This window comes from Festucalex cinctus, chromosome 14, assembly GCF_051991245.1.
Source record: "Festucalex cinctus isolate MCC-2025b chromosome 14, RoL_Fcin_1.0, whole genome shotgun sequence".
NCBI lineage: Eukaryota > Metazoa > Chordata > Actinopteri > Syngnathiformes > Syngnathidae > Festucalex > Festucalex cinctus.
The window spans coordinates 10,650,356-10,672,605 of NC_135424.1; the positions used below are offsets into that span (position 1 = coordinate 10,650,356).

General features: G+C 38.5%; 1 long non-coding RNA gene across 1 annotated transcript in view; it reads right to left on the reverse strand.

Annotated features, from left to right (window-relative positions):
• LOC144001276 (uncharacterized) overlaps positions 1–22,250 on the reverse strand; it is a 150,832-nt gene that overhangs the window by 57,195 nt on the left and 71,387 nt on the right. The window contains exon 2 of the long non-coding RNA XR_013278424.1: positions 11,670–11,739. This is a non-coding gene — a long non-coding RNA (uncharacterized LOC144001276). The remainder of the gene's footprint in view (positions 1–11,669; positions 11,740–22,250) is intronic.

The window sequence follows — 22,250 nt, forward strand, 5'->3', positions numbered from 1 at the left end:
AACTTCTTGAGCCATTCAGTGAACTAGCAAAAAATATAGAAATATATTTAGTACTGTCTGTCTGTCTGTCACAACATGTCTGTCAGTAAGGCAAGCCTATTGCTCTTGTGTCAGAGGTCCATCTTTGTCTTTAACTTTTGACCTTTGTATTTACTCAGGTTTTGACCCAATTACTGCCATCATCATAGTTGCTGTGGATGATTAGTGGAGGATTCCAAAAGTTTGAAAGGAAATTGTAGAGAGAGCTAAGTGTGTGTAACAATGTGCATTTGATTAGTTTGTGGAAAGGTTTTGAGGTAGAGTAATTTATTCATCATTCTGTTTCAGTTTGTAGTTAGTTTATGCCCAGTTTTTGTTTGTTACTTTTAATCTAGTTTTTGGACATTGTTGTTTGTTGATTGCGTTTTTGATTCCTCGCAGTCTCTCTTTTTTTTTTTTTTTTTTTGCCTTTTTTTTGCCTAGCTTCCTTGCATTTTGGTCCCAACCATGCAAAGCCTTGACAGATTCCTTTATATGTAATATGCTGTGAGCAAAAGGGAGAATCAGCTAGAAAATAATGTGCAGTAAACGTGCTCATCAAATGTTGTAAAGCATAGGTGTCAAACTCCACTCCTCGAGGGTCGCAGTTCTTTTCCAGATTTTGGGGCTTTTCCTTTTCCAACACAAGCTGATTCCAATCAACAGGATTGTTATCAGGCTTATGCAGAGCTTGCTGATGAGCTGATCATATATCAGCTGTGTTGGAGAAGGGAAACATCCGAACTCTACATTGTCTTGAGGCTTGGATATAAATGTAAACAGTCATTTGTCACGAATGAGGTCAAACTGTATAGAAAATGGAAGGATGGATAACTCGGTGACTTATTAACTCATTCACTCCCAGCCATTTTCACAGAAGCAGTCCTGTTCGATCCCGGCTGTGTTACTGGATTTGGACTGATTTTGCAAGGCCCACAGAATATAGTGTTCAATTGCTATAAAATCATGGAACTTATCAAAAGAAAGATTAAAGTCTCTTCTTTCATCAGGAAAAAAAAGTATGTTTCTATCTGTCCCCGTTTTGCAGCAATTAGCAATAGAAAAGGGCTAATTTTCATCAGTTTTCACAAATCTATTTAAAATTCAAAGTAATTGAGCTTTTTTTCTAGATGGCCCTGGTTGATCTCCTTTGCTCTGCTGCCACCTGCTGGCCGTTTGTGTAATAACTAAAATTTATGCAACCGTTCTTTGCAGTTGAAAGGGTGCATCAAAGCCTTCTGTATGCTCTAGCATAAAAAAAACAACAAACAACATAAATACGTCTTTGGGACACTTACATTAAAAAAAACGTATTTATACGTTATTGGGAGTAAATGAGTTAATAAAGAAACAGTGCCAGTGTATTAATGTGCACACATCTTCAATATGCAGAATCAGGGATGCAACGAACCCATCAAGATCCCTCTTCTCTGCATGCCTTCCACGCAGGTATGATGCAAGATAAAAGATTAGAAGACAAACATCGTACACGTACACATGCGGACACACTACTTTAAGGCCCCCTCTGCCCGAAAGCCACTCATATCTCTCGCAAAGACTGAAGCGTTAAGTGAAACCACATCCTCTCTGATTGAATCTGTAGTCCTGCTGGGTCTGCAGGGTGGCTGTGCAAACAAACTGAGCCGGCCCATTACAGCCTGGCCTCTGTGGCGTCTCTCTTTTCCCTGGCTCTCTGAAACACGAGTACACGCGCACGCACACATCCCTAAAAACAAACGCTTAAGGTCATTTGGGAAGTTGCATTTAGTGGGGAGAAATCCTAAACCTTCACATGTTCCCCAGTCTTCTTTATCTATGTCAAGCGCTAACTACATCACAAATACCCACACACTCACAAGCGAACAATTTCACAATATTTATTCACGTGCGCATACATGCCTGTTTGGCAAAATGTGCAATGTGTTTGTTGGCAAATCGACAACTCAATGGGAACGCCGTTAAATCATGTCGGATTGTAGGCTACATGAGCAGAAAATGAATGTGACATAACGGACCAATAATGCGGTGCTATAATGTGACTAGGCATGAAGAACCACTCAAGTATTTTTCCACAATGTTCACATGGCTATGTTTTTCAGACTCAGCAGTGTGGATTACTTTACTTTACTCTCTCATTAAAAAAAAAAAAATAGAGGTGTGGGGGGTGGGGGGGGGTTGTCTGCTGTTCTCCGTCAGTCACTTTCATTTACCTAAAGTATGCTAGCTTATGATTGGTTAGTCAGTTGATAGGGGATCAGGAAGTGTTATAGCTATAGCTGTCGCATATAACAAGTTTAAATGAAGAAGAATTCAGTCTCCATCCTGCCTTATTATTTTATAGAGTGTTTCATTAACCACTAACAAATTTTTATGTTAGCTCCTGGTGAACGAAAGCCATATATATATATATATATATATATATATATATATATATATATATATATATATATATATATATATATATATGTATATATGTGGCCCTAATATACTGTCGTACAACCAAGATTTTGGTTTGCTGCAATTAAAAAATAATAATAACTTGACAAACCAAACGGTTCAATTAAGAAACAAGTTTTTTTTTTTTTTTTGTTTTTTTAACTCAGTAGTTTGTTATAGTGTAGATTTCACTTAGTTTGAACGGTGTGCCTCTACCTGTACTGCTTTCAAAATCAACCTGCCAAGGGATTAGAGAAGTACAAGGTCATTTTAATCTGGATATTGTTGCATGACCCAATCCTCAAATTTTGCCCATGACTAAGGCTTCCTCTGTGACCTATTTATTTTATTTTGGAAGCTGCTTACCATGCACATGGCTTCCAACACAGCCATGGGAAAGTTGTCTATGATGAAAAAACAAGGAAGATGAGGTAGAGCTGAGAGGTATCATATCTTGTTTGTACAGTGGTTTCCTCATTTGTAGACATGCAAGGCAACGATTGTCACCTTCAGAGATCAGTAAAGAACCTTTTCTCTGCACAGAATTAGCTTCAATTCTCGTCTCTGGAGTTCTTGCTTTGGACTTTTTCGTTAAAGAATTAAAGATTAAAGTTATTCATTATGGTAAAAGTAATGAAATAATGAGAACAATTTCTTTTTTTCCTGCAGGCTGAAAACATTTGGTGTTGACGTCAAAAGATGAATGAGACAAAAGATCAGTTTATTATTTTTGCTTACATCTGCACCTAATACATAACTTAAGATACATTTTGTTTGAATCTACACATTTTTCATGCAAGGAAAGTTATGGGAACATATCACTGACAGGTGTGTTTTGCTAGTTTGTATTCATTTGCTTTGCTTTTAAATGTTTTTTAAATCTTTTGTTAGTAAATGCATCTAAATTACAATGAGCTCATAATGATGATCTCATCTTGCTTTTCTCACAAATGGATTTACAGTACTCAGTACAAAATCTGGGACTGTTTACAGTGAACTGAATACAAAGCTCATATAACCTCAAAAAGCCATGACTTATTCTGTTATATGGCAGCAGGCGGATACACAGTTAAACTCTCCTTGTGAAAGAGCATGTCAATATATATTGCTGGTGCATCACATGTATTTCTGCAGCACACCAATTATTGAGACAGGGGATCAAAAGATGACACAACGTATGTAGTTAAATAAATACTCACAAAATGGTGATAATCTTCTGTCACTTCATCACTATGAGTAAATGTGGTTTATGCGTATAAACATTTATCAGTGCATCTTACATTACAAATGAATAATAGACTGGCTTGACAAAACTACACACTTTTTTTTTGGCTTGTTTCTTTTCAAAAAATCTGTGCAACTGCCTCAGTTCCTCTCTCCATGTCATGGAAAGAAGATTCGTAATGACACTTCACCTGCTACTTTAAACATTCTCTGCTTAGCTTCTGTAATTCTGCTGGTCATGGTCAATACAAGCACACAGTGGATGGAACTGAACTTGTGCAGGATGTGGAAATTGTCTATTCTTGGTGCAGAGTAATCCATTTGCAAACATATGTATAGGTCCATGTGGTGCTCTCCATCTCCACACATACGCATGCTAGCACAATCATAACCTCATGTTAATATAACTGTACACGATAGGGCCACCCAAATGTTCCTTTCATTCCTGACTGGATTGTTTTGTGGTTTCACAGAACATCTCCTTTCCTCCAAGATCGTATTCCTAAAATAGTGGAAAATCGAAACGCTCCACTGCACATAAAAACAATCCGGCCCACCCAAAGCCTAATGTTAGCAGATTAATGAAACATGCAAATACCCCGGCGCTCCAACTGTGTCGCTTTTTGCATACACGAGGACCCTTGATGTGGAGATTAGGTGGTTTCTTGAAGACGGAATTCATTTCCCGATGACCAAACACACACAAGCACGCAACACCATTCGGTGTGGACCTCCTTGCAGATGTCTTGACCTGCCTCTGTCCACAACTCCTTGACCAGCTCAAAACAACAACAAAGCAAATAGGTTGCAGATGTGGTTCCACTGGACGACCAAATTAGTTGGAAACCAAGAACATGTGGGGGTATCATATGGATGTCACCTTAGGGGGTCGTTTGGATGTGCACATGTGCATGTTTAAAAAGTGCATATCGTCGCTGTCACTTATGTTTATCATTATTTTATTTTATTACGTTTTTTGGGATGTTTGCATTCAGGTCTATCTCATGAATGGAAAAATGTAAATAATTAATAATAAAATAGGGAAAAAATGGACATAAGTGCTTTTTACATTACAGTGACGATATGGTGTCTATGTATGCAAGCCTTGGCACATTTTTTGCTGTGGAAAAATCTATTTTGCCGCAGGGGATTTTAACTGTCAGCGGTTCGCTTACACTTGGTTCACTTTTAACATTAGCAGTGTTCATACACTACACAAATCGTGCACCTTAACTTGACAGCACACAAACCTACTGTTCAAACACATGCTAGTTTTCAATAGAAGGGAATCTTTTTTTTTTTTTTCTGCAAAAAACAAGAATAACAAATCTGTTTGCATGTCCCAAGTTGCCGGTACGCCTGCTTTCACTCAGCATACAATAAACATGCACACGTTTGTGTGTGCAGTATTAGTACACGTATTAGTACAAGTATTGCTGACCTTTCCGATAACACATCGAAGTACATATACATTTCCCTTACTCTCTTCTCTCTGTCTTAGTTATTGACACTTTATATAAAACTGAGTGTGTGTGTGAGTGCGTACGTGTCGGTATGGAGAGAAAAGCCGTGGTGACATTAAACACGGTTGATGGGGAGAGGGCAGAATAAACAAGGTCCTGAGTAGAAAGGCTGCCCTTCAAACACTTCATTCAGAGAGCATAGTACCAGGATCAACAGTGTTTATCAGAGTCCTGAGGCTACAGAGACAAAGACAGAGGGTTGTGGAGATAAGGGGAGGGGGAAAGGGATTTAAGGAATGAGTATTTGAATATGTAGGGGGAATAAGGCATGATTTGCAGACAAAGAGAAAGGTTGTTGTTTTTTTAAGGCTGTGATGCACTTTTCACGGCAACGCATTTTATCGTAACCATTCTGTGTTCATTGTTGTGAAATCAAAGCACATACGAAATGCTCAATTAATAAAGCTTGGTGGAAGCATGACAAAGCAATTTGCACTCAATCCATTACTCTAATGCAAGCGTTGGATTAAGCGTGATTGATTGATCATGCCTGGAGAGCAGACCGTGTACTGTTAATCTCGTTTTTGTTCCAAACCTCATTGTAGTTTTTATGGCCCTCAAAGGTCCATTATTATAGCTGTGAACCAATAAATCTACGGTCAGCTTATATTTTCACATATACACAACAAATTGATGCATATCTCGTTTTGAAATCAGAAGCCAGCAAATAATTGTTCAATTAGATTTAAATTTATTTTAAAAGAGGGAGTGTTAACAACAACAAAACCGCTTCAATCTCAATGTTGTTCAAAGTAAACCATGAAATTGACGCACATGTTTGCTGTTTATTGTTTTCTGGAATGTATTACTATATTTCTTTGGTCCAGTCACGTAGTAGCTTCAAACACCCCCACAGCACAACATTGAAATAGTTGGAGGATAACAAACATTTTTTTTCTGAGCAATTTTTATGATATTTCATCTCTTAGGACCACTTAAACCTTTCACTCACTGTTCCATGTGGCCTCACAGTGCTTATATTCAGTCTTTACAGCAAATCTGGCTGGTTAGATATGGGTGTGCATTCGTTCAGACATGTGTCTGACATATATTGTAAGAACTGCAGCTTATAAAGTGTCTCTCAGCAGGACAGGAAATTGTGCTGGAGTTCAGAGTGTATTACTTGTAGTACAGTTCAAAGGCAGGGGCCAGAAAAGAATCAGACAAATCTGAACATATATGAGACTGGAATCCATCTCACAGCATACATCACTCCTAATCTGAGTGTTCTTATGCTACCATGCATCAAGTGCCTTATGAGCTCATAAATCACAGATGTAAGACTTAAGGATTCTTAGAACTGATCTTCATTTCTAGTCAAATTTGGTCATGTAGAACTGACCTGGTTCTTTGCACAGGACCATTATATATTTTTTTCTTTTAGGACATACACATATACCCATTTTAAATCGATTTTTGAAATGTGAGAGACCACACACATGACAAAAAAATAAAAAATAAAAAATAGTATGGGTGGTCTTACTGCTATTATAGTAGTATACTCGAGATGACCAAGACAGCTCATCGTTTTGGAGACGTCCAATAATCGGGCCTTTGTTGATGGATTTTTAAACTTTACTCATCATACACGGCTATAGAGCGACAACACTTCCTCACCCCCTATCAGCTGACTAACACCAACCAATCAGAAGCTAGCATACTTTAGCTACATGCAAGTGAATGACTTAGAACAGCAGATTCAACACATACACTAAGCTACTTGTACTAAAAAATACCAAAATGTGGGAATGTGTAAATAATTCTGGAAACATACATGTACAAGTAAGTAAATATATTAACAAATTAACGTAAATGCTTGATCCTCAGGGTGTGGACCTTCGCAAAGCGAGGAAGCTTTGTCGCTGGCAGTACCCAACGCTTACGAGTACACTACGTGTATTTCTCACAATTTTATTAGTTATATATATATATATATATATATATATATATATATATATATATATATATATATATATATATATATATATATATATATATATATATATATGTATATATGTGGGCCAAATACGCTGTCATACAAATGTGTACATATTTTGTACCATATTAAATCATAACCACAGTGAATATGGCCTAAATACATGAGCTTTTAAAGTCACAGTTAAGGTAATCATGTCCCAGCATGCAGAAGTTCTTCATAACACAGAACAACGAGGTGCACAAACTGACACCTCATTGTTCTCTGGATGTTAAAACTTGGCATGACAACTACACACGAATTGACATGTTCATCCTTTAGCTTGCATGAACTCACTCGTTATGCTAAATCATCATTTGCTCCGGGTCACGCTGTCACCGCTCCCCACCGTCCCCCTGTCATTCTCACCACTCTGTCCCGCTCTAATGCAGCCGTACTAATCAAAGAGTACCATAATAATGTTGACTGCAGACACACAAACCTCCTTTGTTTCAGTGCAGAAAAGCACAGCTCAGTGCAGACATGGAGAGAAATCTCAAGTCAGGTTTGTAAATTAAGCTTTGAAAATATTTGTGAATGTTCTGCACTGAGGCCAGTTCTCTGCACTTCAAATGAAATTCATCAGAAGGCTTACCTCCAGAGTAATCTGTAAGGGTTTGACTTGGGCTTGCACATTAATGACTTGTACATGTGTGCATGTGTGTGAGAGTGTCTGTGAACATGCATAGCTTATCCGTGGTTCAAATCTGAACTAGCGACACTTTTATAAAGTCAGCCATGCGGGCTGTGAAAATATTTGGTCCAGCTCCAGAATAAATATAGGAAATGCACTGTTAATTTATTTCAGGTTAAGTATATCCAAAGCCATGTGGCTGTTTTCATCCTTCCCTGTGTGTGTGCGCGTGTGCGTGTGTACAATGGGGCCTTCAAGCCGCAGAATGATAACGTTGTCCATATCCATCCAATTATTTTTGAGTATGGCCTGACACATTCACAGTCAAGTCATTCTCAGAAGTCAAACGACATGTTTACCTTTTACGGTAATCCGACTGCAATATTGCTCAACCTTCTTTGTTTGATCACAAACCCACCTGAGATGCATACTGATTTTATATTTTGGAGTAGGGATTTTCCAACCTTCCATTCTCAGGAGCCATTGTTGTGAGGAACATGCGCGCGGGAACATTTTTTATTGTAAATCTTGAAAGTGGTGCTCATAACTTAACATTTCTAATGTTTACTAATGTTGTTGCTTAAATTTTGAATAATGTGGTTGAGAGAAAGGCAAACACTAACAAATATGAAGAGCCATTAGAGTACAGGGGTGACCAAATTTGTCAATTTGTGGGCCACATACAGAAAATTTGAATTATGCAAGGGCTGTTTGAAATCATTTTTTATTTAATTGATTAAACACACTAAAATCAATCAACCAAGAAATTATAATGAATATTGTTTATATTTTGTAGTTTTTATATCTGCTACATAAAGCTTTCTGTTAAGAGATAGGGCAAATAAATGAGTTTTTTTCAGGCTCTTGCGGTGGCCTTGCCCCTTTTAGCCCACTTGACTAGATCCACTCCTGCAATGAATAAAATCCAAATTCCAGCTCCAAACTCGAAAGCAAACTGTAGTAAGATGACCATTTTTAAAACAGCTACTTAATTATTAATGTTCACAAATCTAACCTTGACACAGAGCAGAATGTGGAAGAAACAATTTTTGCTTCTAAAATGTATGCCATGACCGTGTTGCCCGTGTGCTATTTGGGGCCAGGGTTATGTTTGGGTCAAGTGTCTGTTTTGAACTGATGTAACAGCATCTAGTTTCAACTGGTAATACGCTATGTGATGTCAGGAGCTATGTGATGTCAAGAATCTCTAATCTCTTTATCTTGTCAACAGCCAATCAGATAATTCCTTTTTTTTATGTGATGTCAGGAGCTATGTGATGTCAAGAATCTCTAATCTCTTTATCTTGTCAACAGCCAATCAGATAATTCCATGTCAGTTCTGTTACCCGCATGTCTAGCCACAACCAAACAAGTCGATTCACTGTCTTTATAAGCTGTCTGAGAAATGTGTGTTTTGTCGGATTATTACCTCAGTTCCTCTGTGCAAATCTCGTTGTTTCTCATCTAGTCAAGTTTGTTCCACGCCACTCGATGTGTATAAAGAGTTAAAATCTTATTTGTGTCTGCGCTTTGGGATCCAACCTCAGCACATAACAATTAAATTATCTTTAATTTACATAGTGTTATAAAGAGAAATAGTGTTTAGTTGTAAATAGTTTATTTGTAGCTTTGCATTCTAGAAAAGCTCTAGAGTATATGAACCAATTTCAACCTTCTCACTGTGCCCACCTCCACTTGTTTTGTTTTTTTTAAACTAGCTTTGTGCTGAAGTGTCATTTTTAGTATATGCAAATGGCCCTCAGGCCGTAGTTTGGATGCTTCCACGTCAGAAAGACTAGTTGCAAGCAAGTTGTTTAACAACCATCTTGTGACCCAAATTATTATTAGGTAATGTCCGCCTAAAATATTTTGATATCCAATTCAAACAGAATTTTTTTTCAGGGATGTCAATATTAATTGTTGATGCCCATTCAGGTGACTGAGAGAGCCGAGAGAATCCAACATTGGTTCCACTGCAATGAGATGATAAAGCAAAGCACCATTCACTTGTCTCAACTTGTCCGGAGTTTCATCCGCCTGCGTGTACCAGGAAATTGCCCCTTTTTACAGCGCAGACCGCAAGTTTGTTTGTATGGCTGCTTCCTTACAAACACAACTCACCGCACACACCCACACGTGGACACACACGCACACACAACCTGAGGTAGATATACTAGCGTACAAACATGCTTTCACAGATATGCACAGATAACCCACATGCATTCTGTCAAAACATGGTCTGAAATGTATGGAGAGATACTGTATGCTGGAAGGCTGCGGTGCGTAGATGTGGGAGGATTGTGATTGAGCGAGGGAGTGTGTATATTTTTGGAGTCCTGTCTGTATTGTTCTCCAGTCTGGCAAAGCTTTGGGACGTCTGATGACGAACCGCGAGGTCTTACGACATGTTTCCTGTTAATGCTGCTCCATACAATAACTACCCAGCTGGGACATTGTGTGTGTGCTTACAGTAGAGGTTTGTGTACACTATTGTGAATCTTGGCCTGTAAGTTCTTGCCTCCCTGGTTTGGTGTGACTGCATGTTTCCCTTCCAGTGATTTGTTGACATGTTGAAGTTCATAGCCTTGCTCAGCCTTGTTCCATAAACGCTAATTGGGAGACAAAGTATTTTTGTATGATGCTGGATAATGATTGGTTAATGGAACCTGGCTAACATGTGCAAAGATAATAAACAGACTTTTATCAAGTCACAGATCATCAGATCGTATTATGACATTAACGTCAGGGCTGTTATCGCCTCTGCAGGGTTATTTTGAGGTTGCTCGAGCAACCCTTGCAACGAAGTACATGAAAATATGGTATCTGGTTTATATTCCTTGATGTTTTTAAAAGTTGTTTCAAATAAAGAGTAATACTAAAACCAAACATTAACTATAAGAAGCAAAGAATGTTGCTTAGTTGGGATATATAGCAACAAGTGAAGAGTGAGATTTTATTCTGTGAGGTTCAGTAATCTACTCGTGTGTCTACTAATCTGAGTGACACATTTCTCTTTCACAGATGCACTCTCGACCTGCGATAGGATTTTGTCAGAGGTACAGATGTTTCACCTAGTTCAAGTGTGCAGTCATGAGACACACTCAGTCCAAGCTAAACAGTCGCGCAGGTTTTGATTTCAAACCTGCTCCAGCCTTAAATGGCTAAGTCAACATGAAGTCAACAGCCGAGTGTTACAGCTGCTGAACGAAAAGGTGGGCCTTTCATACGCTGAACCTCTTGTGTGTGCTAAAGGATGTGGTGATGGAATTTAAAACACGGTGACAAAGCATTGTTTGGCTTCGGCTTTGAGTAATGTTAAAGACATTTTGCTTCATAAAAATCAAAGGCAACTACAACATCCCTTGGCACATTCTAGTGTTCAAGTGATGACTAGGGGAGATTACGGAGTTTCCTTTTTAACTGTTTCTTGCTTGGGAAAGAAGAGGCTTTGACTGGATGAGGTTTGGTTATGCCTCTCCTGAAGTCAAGACTCAACTTGAACCGCCAATACGCAACTTTTTGCCTTGCAGCACAAAGTATATTGCTTTCTCTCGTCTCTCTCAGTCCGTCAAGTTCCCAACCCTGCATCTGTCATTTTGCTCAACTGTCTACCTGTCAAATGTCACCTGAGGCTGACAGAGAGAGGCAAAGCACAAACAATACACACGTTAATTTCTGTTTTGCAACGTCTGCATTTGTTCTGTTAGAAATGCATTTTGATGCCGCTAGACTTTTAACGCAGACGAGAAAGTTCGATCATATTACCCCGATACAAGCCAACTTGCGATTTTAAGTTGCTTACATACAAAATATTACACGGCTTGGCACCTTCCTATCTCGTCAATTAAAAGTACCATACCTTCCGACACGTTTTCTTTAAGTCTGTTAGGAGCTGTTGTAGGCTGGCAATGTCAGCTGTTTAGTCCACACTGTAACGAAAACAGAAGTGAAACGGCCCATTAAAGATGTTGTTCTTGTCAACATGCAAGCCACCTTCCAACTCCCTTGTATTCCTGAATTTGAAAAAAAAAAAAAAAAAACGCCTTTTGAGGTCGACCGGGCACTCTGTTTTTAATGTAGATAAGCATTTCTCACACAAAATACCCGTAAAAGTAAAGTGGAATAAAGTCCATCTCACCAGCAGGATATATTTTGGCTTTCTCACAAGATGCTAGCTGAGTGGGTGGTCTTTAAATCTGGTACATTTGTGTTCATACTTCAAACAGATATTTTGCCTTTAAGACCCCATTCAGATTTGCTCTAAGTCGTTTGATTTGCTCGAAATGTGTAGTTGCTGCATTTGCTTAAAGCCCATTTGGAGAAGAACGGAATAAGCCAAGAACTTTGCAGAGATCTGTTTAAGTTCTTCTTCCACAAAAAACTTCCCCTTCTAAATAATTGTTGCTTATTAACAACATACATTGCACTGACATGATCCATTTTTCAAATGAACAGGCTAGCTCTAGGCCCTCTTCAAATATAGACACATTTGTGTTGTCAGTCAACATTTCTGCAATCACGGTGGACTTATTACTTTCGTAATTGCCTGTGGCGGTGACTCACTTTATAATACTTGTGGATTCAGCTCATATTCCGTTTATAGCCTTTGGCTGTAAGGCACATATTCCTCTGTCATCATAGCTTTTCCACACACCCTCAGTAATAACTTAAAGAGGCTGTTTCTGAAACGTGCCAGTCCAGGCAGCACTGAAAATGCACCTTTTACAGTCATATCTGAATAATTCCAGCGCATGCTGTTTAATAGATACTTTTTATGGTACTGCAACGCCCACATTTAGATCTATTACATCATAACTTTAACAAAGAGTCTTTTAGTTTTACTAAAAGGGCAACGAGGGAAATGTAATCGACAATGTGTTGTGAAACTAAGAAACCTAACTGAGATTCCAAACCATATCGAGGCCCAAACCTTGGTATGAGTCCACAATGCAACACATCATACTAGTGTACGAATCACCTAACAACCAACGCTGGGGGCCCTTTTTTTGTGCCCGGTTAAAGTGTAGCGCAAAGCGCAGTCTAGCTGTGCACATGGATGGAATTTTGCAGTCGAGCGTTTTGGAGCATTGTTAAAACCGTTTGGGATGGAATGCAGCTGACTCATGACCAATTGAAGCAGCTCCCCTCATTCTTATTAAAATCAGGGTGGTGGAAGCGCACACATTGCTTGACATTGCAGAAGCAGAAATTGACTCGCTGGGCTCCATGCATGCATGAGAATGACACACACAAAGTGCGTTTGTACAGGTAAACTGCAAGATCTCTCCCCTTGCGGATGATGCGGTCGGCCACATGTGACGTGGCTAACTGGAGTCCGACATACACCAGCAACTGTGTGTTGGTGTGTAACCTTGAAACACCAAAAGTTGTGCCGGGCGGTCAGAGTTGTGCTATTAAAATAATTTTCAGATTATAATGATAATTATTTCGATGAATGGCTTGATTTCTACAATGATTCAGAGGGTCCCATGTTTTTGTCATATGCATGAATTAAATATGATGACATCCACAAATCTGTCTGCCTGCACCTCAATTAAATCCACCAAAGTCACGTTACAACAACGGGCGCCACAACTTAGACCTGGTTTTACCGAGTCTAAAATTTAGTCTACTTTTTAAATTCACAAAAACGCAAAACTACACTTGCTGGCCTGAAAATAGCAATGTCTGTAACTATAGACCCCTAGCTGGGTGTCATAGTTTTTCCCAGCAAATGAAAAAACATGTTTAACACAATATGGTAATTTTATTATTAAATCTAACAGCATTAAAATGATAATATATTGATCATAATAGGGGAACCTCCCATTTTTAGTATTTCAACGAATGTCGTACAGTGTATGTGATGCCTGATGAACAACCAAGCACGTAAGACGTCACAGATACAGATAATAAATGCGCTGAAATGCAGTTGGATACTCTCTATTCCCTCCTCATGAAGCAGAACAGAATGTTCTTGGCTGTTGGCCAGACGATGAATGAACCACATCTATTCCCTTCTCTCACTTTCTGTTTACCTCTCTCACTCCTCAAGATGAACGGTAGACGGGAGAATGAACAACATATCCTCAGCTCTTGCAGTGTCATTCACATCACCGATTTTGTGTCATGGCGGAACCGTGAAACTTTCCTCATTACATCTGCATGTAAATTTTTCTGGGATCACATTCATTTTCCTGCTTGTATGTTTTCACTGTTGACAGGACACACTGACACACATACCTGTTTCTGCAGACGCAGGGTATGTATGTAGTGATTTACTTACACGCCACTGAAGAGTCTGCCAAGTCTTATATAACTCAAGTTCTTAGCGGGGACTGGGCCATAATGTAGAGCACTGCTGGATGGAAACACACTTAAGTCTCAGCTGAGAATGGACTGTTTTGGCATTACTGCGTACACTATGTGTGGTTGTGTTGGAAGATATCTGTATATTTGTGCGTAGGAGAGAGAAATGATGAAGTCGTTTTGTCCTCTTTAGTATGTTGTGTTCTATTCACAAGTCCTCTGACATGAATTGACAGGGGCAGCATGTGGTTAAGTTGCAAGACAGAGTAACTCATCTCACCCCAAAGGTACTTGATCTCACATCCAATCTCTCTTCCCCATTCTCAACTCACAGCCTTTTTGCAGTTTATTTGCAAATGTCTTTAACTAATCAGCTGCAATGTTTTGTCTCATGATTGGTTATAGTAATGAGGTCTTGCAGGTCAACGGTAGAGATCACAATTCCTTTTCCATTTGTATATTTGTGTGTGTGTGTTCATGTCCAGTACATATTGACGGGTAGTTGTAATTCAGAAGCAAACACGCTGAGACTGATGGCTCAGCTTATCAATTTCTCTCTGTATTGTGTCATTTTAAAGTTAGCATTAGTTTAAAAGCTTAGTTTGAAAATATGAGCTGTTCGGTGTTTGTTCAATCTGAGATCCAACACATTCTGGTAGAATTTAGACCCCCCCCCCAGAAAAAAAAAAAAGTAATAGTAATTCAATTAAGCCATTTCATTGGTTAAGATTCAATTGTATGTTGTCAACTAAATTGACAACTAAAAAGTCAATTAAAATTTCTTCACAGATTCTACTCTTTTGTGTGTTGTGTTGGCAGAGGATGTTGGAGCATTTTAAGGCAAGACTTAAATCAGGTGTGTTTAAACTTGTTTTTATCACGTGCCATATCAGTTTCGGTTGCGCTCAGGGAGCTAGCCATAACGGTGAAAGCACACAGATAAGATAATATAATCATGGTTCGGTATGTACCTTTTTTTTTTTTTTGGGTACGATAAAGCAAAGGTAAAACAAGCTGCTTATCGGTTGTGTAAGTGGGAACAGATTTACTGACATTTAAAATGAAACTTGAAACTTCTAGTGACGCTAATACATTTCTTGTCAGGAAATAACAGCACTTTTTCTTCTTTTTTTTTTTTAGGAAATGAAGCATACAGACAAGTAGTAGTTGGAATTATTGTGCTATGAGAAGACTAATAATGGCATCTGTTACTGTCCTCACATTCATGTGATGCTATTTCAGTCGTGTTAAGTGTGACATTCTGCCAAAAGCATATGCCTACTCAGGATATCCGCTAGCCAGTAGCTGAGGCTGCACTGTGTTTGTTTACGTACAAGGCGCGTGACTACTACAGAGCAATGCAGTTACATTTCTTGTCCGGCTCTGAGTAGGAACACCAATAATCGCCCCATCCTAAGATATAATGATTACCACATTTGATTCTGATTTTGGGTAATTGTGAACAGACTTTCAAAGGAATAATTTGCAGGCCACAAAAAATGACATAAAGGACCCCAAGTTTGACTCTAAATTTATGTTAATGTGAAGCCTGGCTAAAGCTTTAGTAAATATATTGTCAGGTTTACAAGGGTTTAGGTTCACAATGTAAAATACTTTTCAAATTAAGGCAAATGTAACACTTAGAATATAAACAATTCTTTCAAGCTCATACTGTATGTAGATGGTTGCGTTTTTTTTTTTTGTTTTTTTTTACTAGAAAGTGTCATGCAAGCTTTCTTTAAGGTTAGATATTGTGCCAATCATAAATAACTAATCTTTTGACCTTCTAGTGGAAGGAAATAAGATAACACATTTTGTGTAATAAAATCCTACTGTGGTGCAGAAGTTTTCAATATGAAAGATACTCAAAATTGGGGTAATGCATATTCTTGAGTCAATTCAATAGATCAAATGCAAACTTAATTCAAATTCTACATATTCAATGTACTTGCTAACACTATACTATACTATACTGTACTATACTATACTTCTCTAAACAGTTTGTACTTACTCCAGGTGCCTGTTTTGAGTTGATCAAGAGGGCATAAAGTGTGGTTGAAAAAAAAAAATAGTTAATGACCAGATGGACCAATTGGATCTGCATTTGCTGGTTTCACTCAAGACAGGATTCCCCTGGTGCTAATACCTGTTGGATAAGTTCATGCGCTGAGGTGGCGTGAGGCAGAAAGCAGAGAAGCAGAAGATGAGGAAACACTAGGGGGCAGTCTAATACAAAGCATGATGGATGCAGGTCCCTCATAAACTGGATGGAAAGTGACTGAGGCACATAACTTTCATAACATGAAACCAGCATGGCTCAAATCAGGCACACTCTTCTTGTTTATGCACATGACCATTACTTTGCAATCAACCAATGTGGAACCGGCAGTAATTTTAGTCTTAAATGATTCATGATGCCATTAGTAAGTGCTGGGCAGTACAGTACTCAATGGGCTGGACAAAAGCACAGAATAATCTCCTCACTATTTTACTGTTCAATATTCATTCTCGCCCCCTTAAGTTTACCTCAACAACAGCGGCGATTGCTAGCCACATCCTTTAACTTCGAGTCAATTGGATCTGCATATAAAGGCTGTGGTGGCTGTACTGTGGCGTGGAGGGATATATCCCCCGAGCCCCCTCCTATTGCGAAACCTTGATGTGGCCACGGAGGAATGAGGGCCGCAGCCGCAGATGGAGCTGCTACAGCATGCTGCAATATGATTCACAAAACAACACCAGGCGCCTGCAGCTATACTCAATCACAGTGTGTTGCTTGTGTGTAAAAAGTTGTGAGTGTTTTACATGAACACTGATTGCAGGAACTTCTAGTGGTGCCAATACGTTTCAAATTGAAATCGGTTACATTCTAAACTTGTTGACCTACAGTAGGTTTGCCCTTTGTTCCACCACATATGCTCTGTGACAATTTCAGTTCTTAGTGATTTTACACCATCATCTTCAGATGTCTGAGCTTTAAACAATAAACAGCAACTTGATGTTGTCAAAACTGAATTACTCAAGCTTAATGGATGGATGGATGGTCTTATATTCAATAGAATGCAATGTTTAATGTTGTGCAACCCATTTTACCTTGGTACAATGAAAGCATTTTTTTTTTTTTTATTGTCAATCATATGATAAAAACTAGGGATGTTCGAGACCACTTTTTTCAGACTGATACCGATACTCAGACCCTCAGTACTCACCGATACCAACTGCTGATACCAGTAGCACATTTTGACAAATAAAAAAATAAAAAAAATTACTAAAAGATATTTTTAAACAAATATATTTCCTTTAATTTTGACAAAAAAAACAAAAAAACAGCACAGTCACTCTTCAATAGTCTTAATGCTCAAAATAAAACACAAAAATACTTTAGTTTAAGATTCACAATTTTGAGGTATTTCCAAACCGGTGAAGTTTTGGTGAAAAACTGCTGCAAGCTAGCGTCAGTTACAGGCAAGGAGGACTCACTTAACGTCTTCCCACTCTGCCATCGGTCGCTTGTACTCGTCTGCGTCACGAGTACTCGAGTACTTGAAAAAAGGCTGGTATCGGCCCGATACCGATACCTGGTATCGGTACTCACCTATCCCTAATAAAAACAGTCTGTTCGTAATCTAAGTTGGTTGTAAACGTGACCAGCGTAAACAATGAGTGCTTACAGAAGAAGGCATGAAAAAATACAGTAACGAATGGTAGGTGAAGTACATAAATCATGACAGGGTTTTTTTGTTTTTGTTTTTTCTTGTAGATACATTTGCCAATTGCAGGCTGAGCATGATTCTTGAACAAACTGCCTAGCACAAATCGAGTTCTGGCAGTTACTGCAGATCTGTGCAAGAGATTGCCAACTCCCTCCAACCCCTCCACACATAGCCTCTTTATCACCCAGGCTGCTTCCTAAGTTCATCACCTGCTTGATGAAAGTTGAAGTGGCTGGTACAGGCAAGTGCTTGTGGAAAATAGGGAGAAAAAAAAATCAAAGTGTTTAAGGCTGGACAATGAAGGCCAAAGTGGATTGACATTTTTGAGCCCCATGGGAATGGTCAGAGCTGACAGGAAGCCATCACCGCTTATGTCTCTTGCATATATGTTTGCCTGCGTATTTGTTCTCACGCATGCAGGGAGGCTTTCAGCAACTGGTGTGAAGGAATTCAACTCCAGTAGCAGTGAACCCCAAAGATTTACTTCCCCTCTGCCTTCACCCTCACCCCCACTCCTCAATTTCCCTTCTTCCTCCCTCCACTTCTCTTTCACCTCTTCATCATATCACCCTCACACCACCTGCCCTGGTCGGACAGCTGCAGAAGGCATTATGTGCTGTGTGAGTGAGTGAGAGATAAAAAGAAAGGAAAAAAAAAGAGGAAGAATGGAATAAAGCTTGTGAGAATTGGAGAAAGGGCGAATTTGATACAGTGGCAGTGACAAAGTATTTCTAAAGCTTCCTCTCATAAGCATTTACATCTGGTCTCAAAAGAAAACCTGTGTCATACTGGTGACATCTGGCTCGCTGGTCTACATCGTAGTTAAGAGGCGAATACCAATTCAAACGGACAGTCACTCATACACATGTGAACTTCTCACCATAAGAATGCGGCGCTTCCTGTATGTTAAGCATTTGGTTGGCGTATGGCGGAGGATCAAACTTGATCTGAGTTCTCTATGTTATTTTGCTGCCAACTGAGGGGGTCATTTTGTAGTTCCTCAATTTCAAAATTGCCTGCTCATCATAGAAAAGTATATTTCTTGGAGCAGAAGAAAATATATAGAAAAAGCCACTGGGGCCAGGTTCCAATTTTAGATCAAAAATCACTCTCCTCCAATCTTCTATATTATTTTGGGCATGCACGCCACACATTTAGTTTTTGATTTATGAGCGAGTTTGTAGGGTTCATCATGAATGTGTGTGTTCACATACGTACGTCTGTGTCCATATTCTCATTCATGCTTGTTTCGCTCGGTCTGCAGTGTACACATAACCTTCCCGCTGCAGCTGCTGCCACAACGTGACTTGAGCCACCAGCATAACTGACTTCCTAAGCATAATAAACACTCAATCATGAGCCCAAGTCATCATGTCATTATAATTACACAATGTCCAGATTTCTGGGGGGAAAATGTGGTTAGTGTCACCAAAAAAAAAAAAAAAAAAAAAAAAAAAAAAAAAGCAAAAAAAACAAACAATAATTGTCATTACTCTATTCCTAATTTTCCTTCTGTGTGTTTTGTGTTGGGAATTTGCGTGTACCACTGGCGCCAAGGCAAAGCCACTATGGAGATGCCTTTAATGGATGTGTGGCACTTAGAATTCTTGAAATGCAAGGGGATTCAAATCTGGATACTTTGGGGGTTTGCAATGTATGTATTTGTTTTATTTATACACTATTTAGTGCATAATGCTTGTCACTTGTCACTTATGACATCCAAGACTTCCTAAGCAACTATTCATAAGCATATTTGTTAACCATTTAACCACCAAATCCATTCAAATGGGTCACTATCGGTACTTGTACTGAAAACTACATCATTGTCCAAAAAAAGAAAAAAAAAGAAAAGAAAAATACGATTCAATCATAATTATAAATGGTTAATGGAGTGCACTTACAACACCTTATCTAAACCATGTTGTGTTCGAAGTGCTTTACGCCTTTAAGCTTCATATTCATTCATAAACATATCTGAATGTATGTATGCAGCTAACAAGCGTTGTAACACAGCTGTGTTAGATTTTCATTTTTAGTTTAAAATAACTTAATTTAGCGTCCAGGATCCCTCGCCATACACTGGCAAATGACTGAACCCCCAGGGCGTGTTTTTTTTTTTTTTTTTCCCCCCTTTTGGTGAAGTTTGAAATCCAACTAATGCTAAGCTAACCCCTGTGAGGGTTTGTCCAGCGTCCAAAACTTGCAACCTCTCTTAGTGCTAGGACATCGTCAAAGGCCAACAGCGAGGTAACAACAAAGGCGTTGATACTCTGCCTTATTAACTGATTGTTACTTACTAGTTAGTCATTTAAATATGATAACCATTAGCTAGCTAAACATTGTTGAACACACTAATACTCCTTGCACACTCTCTGATACTGAAAGGACCACTGCTACCTACTGTATGGATGTGAAATTACACCTTAATGTGACTTCAAATAAATAAATAAATAAATAAATAAATAAATAAATAAATAAATGTTCCCTGGGGTCACTCCAACCTCAACCAATGGCATTCTCCACTGTGCCTGCTCCCCATTTGAGGACTGATTTACAGTAAACAAATCTCATTTTTACAATCAAACAAACAAACTTAAACTTACCATCGCACAATATACATCAATAATCATGCCCAAAGATGTGTATTATAAAACGAACCTATAGCAATTGCTTTCTGTAGGATTAAAAAGCAGGATTATGACAGATAATGTTAATTTTCAACAAAAACTAGTCTGTGCTGAAATATGTACTTATGGTTTAGTTGTTGTTCTTCTATCTAGTTGTCGAAAGTAGAATTGCAGTATAGTACCTTTTAATATGCAGTTCATAGTACAGGTAGCTGCATCAAAAATATTTGTTGGCATTTGCCTGAAAAATGTCTGTATTTGTTTGCGTCGTCGAGTTTGCCAAAAGCTGTGCTATTGTCTGAGCATATTTGCTGAGCGTTAATCATTGTGGAAGTGTATACTTTGTGAGAGCATACTGGCTCCTTCATTAAAATGGTAACCAGGCCACTGTGACAATGAATGCTCTGTTCGTAGCCCTGTCCTCTTCATGCTGAACTTTATTTCTTTCTCTGCTTTTCCCTCTGTCGCAATCGCTTTTCATCTCCACTTTCCACTTGCACTGACTGAAACCACAAGCCCCCAAACACAGAGGCACATTTAGTTTTACCTTAAATCAGTTTTTCAACCTCTCTTTTATGTCAACTTTTATTTGGTTGCCGTAACTGTGTCAGGCCTCTTTAGTTTCACCTTTAACACATTTCAACTCTGTATGAACCATGCAGTCATAAATCACTTTATGCACAGGCACACTTATGTTACTGAATTACCTTTTATATAAGCATGTGCATACAGTATGTATATGGGTTGGGTATCCATGTGGCCACAAGCACTTCTGACCTAATATTCAGGGGGAATATGCAGGGGGTCTAATGCTGTACTTGCTCTTGTGCAAGTGCAACATTTCAGCATTCTTTTTGTAATAATAATAACAAGACAAACTTAAACCTTGTTTTTCTTTCAAATGAATAGAGGAAGATGGATGCATTTAATGTTTTGTGACAGTAGCAAATGTTAAATGTATACTGTTGATTAATTACACCGTTGAACAATTTAGGAAAAAAACAAACAAAAAAACATCTGATTTCGATTTTTATGCTGATTGAAACTGAAATTGTCATGCTGATTCCAAAATTGCTGTCATTTTTTTTCAAGCACATCATTTTTTTTTTACTCCATAGTTTATACTCCAGATAAGCAAAATTCCACTAATTAGCTGTAGTAAGAAGATCTGAATCCGATTGGAGTCATCTACAGCTACGTGGCAACTTGTTTGCGCAGTCACTATTGAGACAGTGCGGTAAGAAGTTTTGTGCAGCTCCCAACAGATCAGTACTAAGTATCAATATCTGCAAACAGAAAGCTGGCATAGTAGGAATCAAGAGGATTATTTGTAACCTTGTAGGTTAACAATGGGCATACCATTAAGTTTTTTTTATTTTATTTTTTTTAAGTTTTCTTGTTTGTACCTATTCCATCTTGGTATTATATTTATATGCGTACACACTTCTTTCTTTCTTTCTTTCTTTTTCAAAGAAAAACCGAAAACCTGAGCCCAGTTTTGGATTCCGCACTCAATAAAAATTGGGTTCCCCAGTGTTATGATTGGGCTCTGTGGCAACATTTTTTGAATTAGAATAAACTGACCAAAATCTGGAATTAAAATGAGTTTGATGATGGATGTTTTATTCTCTAGAGGCCATCTCTGATTGCCCAAGACTCGTTTGTCTAGGACCATAAATAGAAATGTGATATATTAGGAAAATACTTGAGGTGAATCTTTTTTTGTCTGCAATTAATTTGCTAATGTCATTATTTTAATATACATTTAATACCTTTGTAATCACATTATGC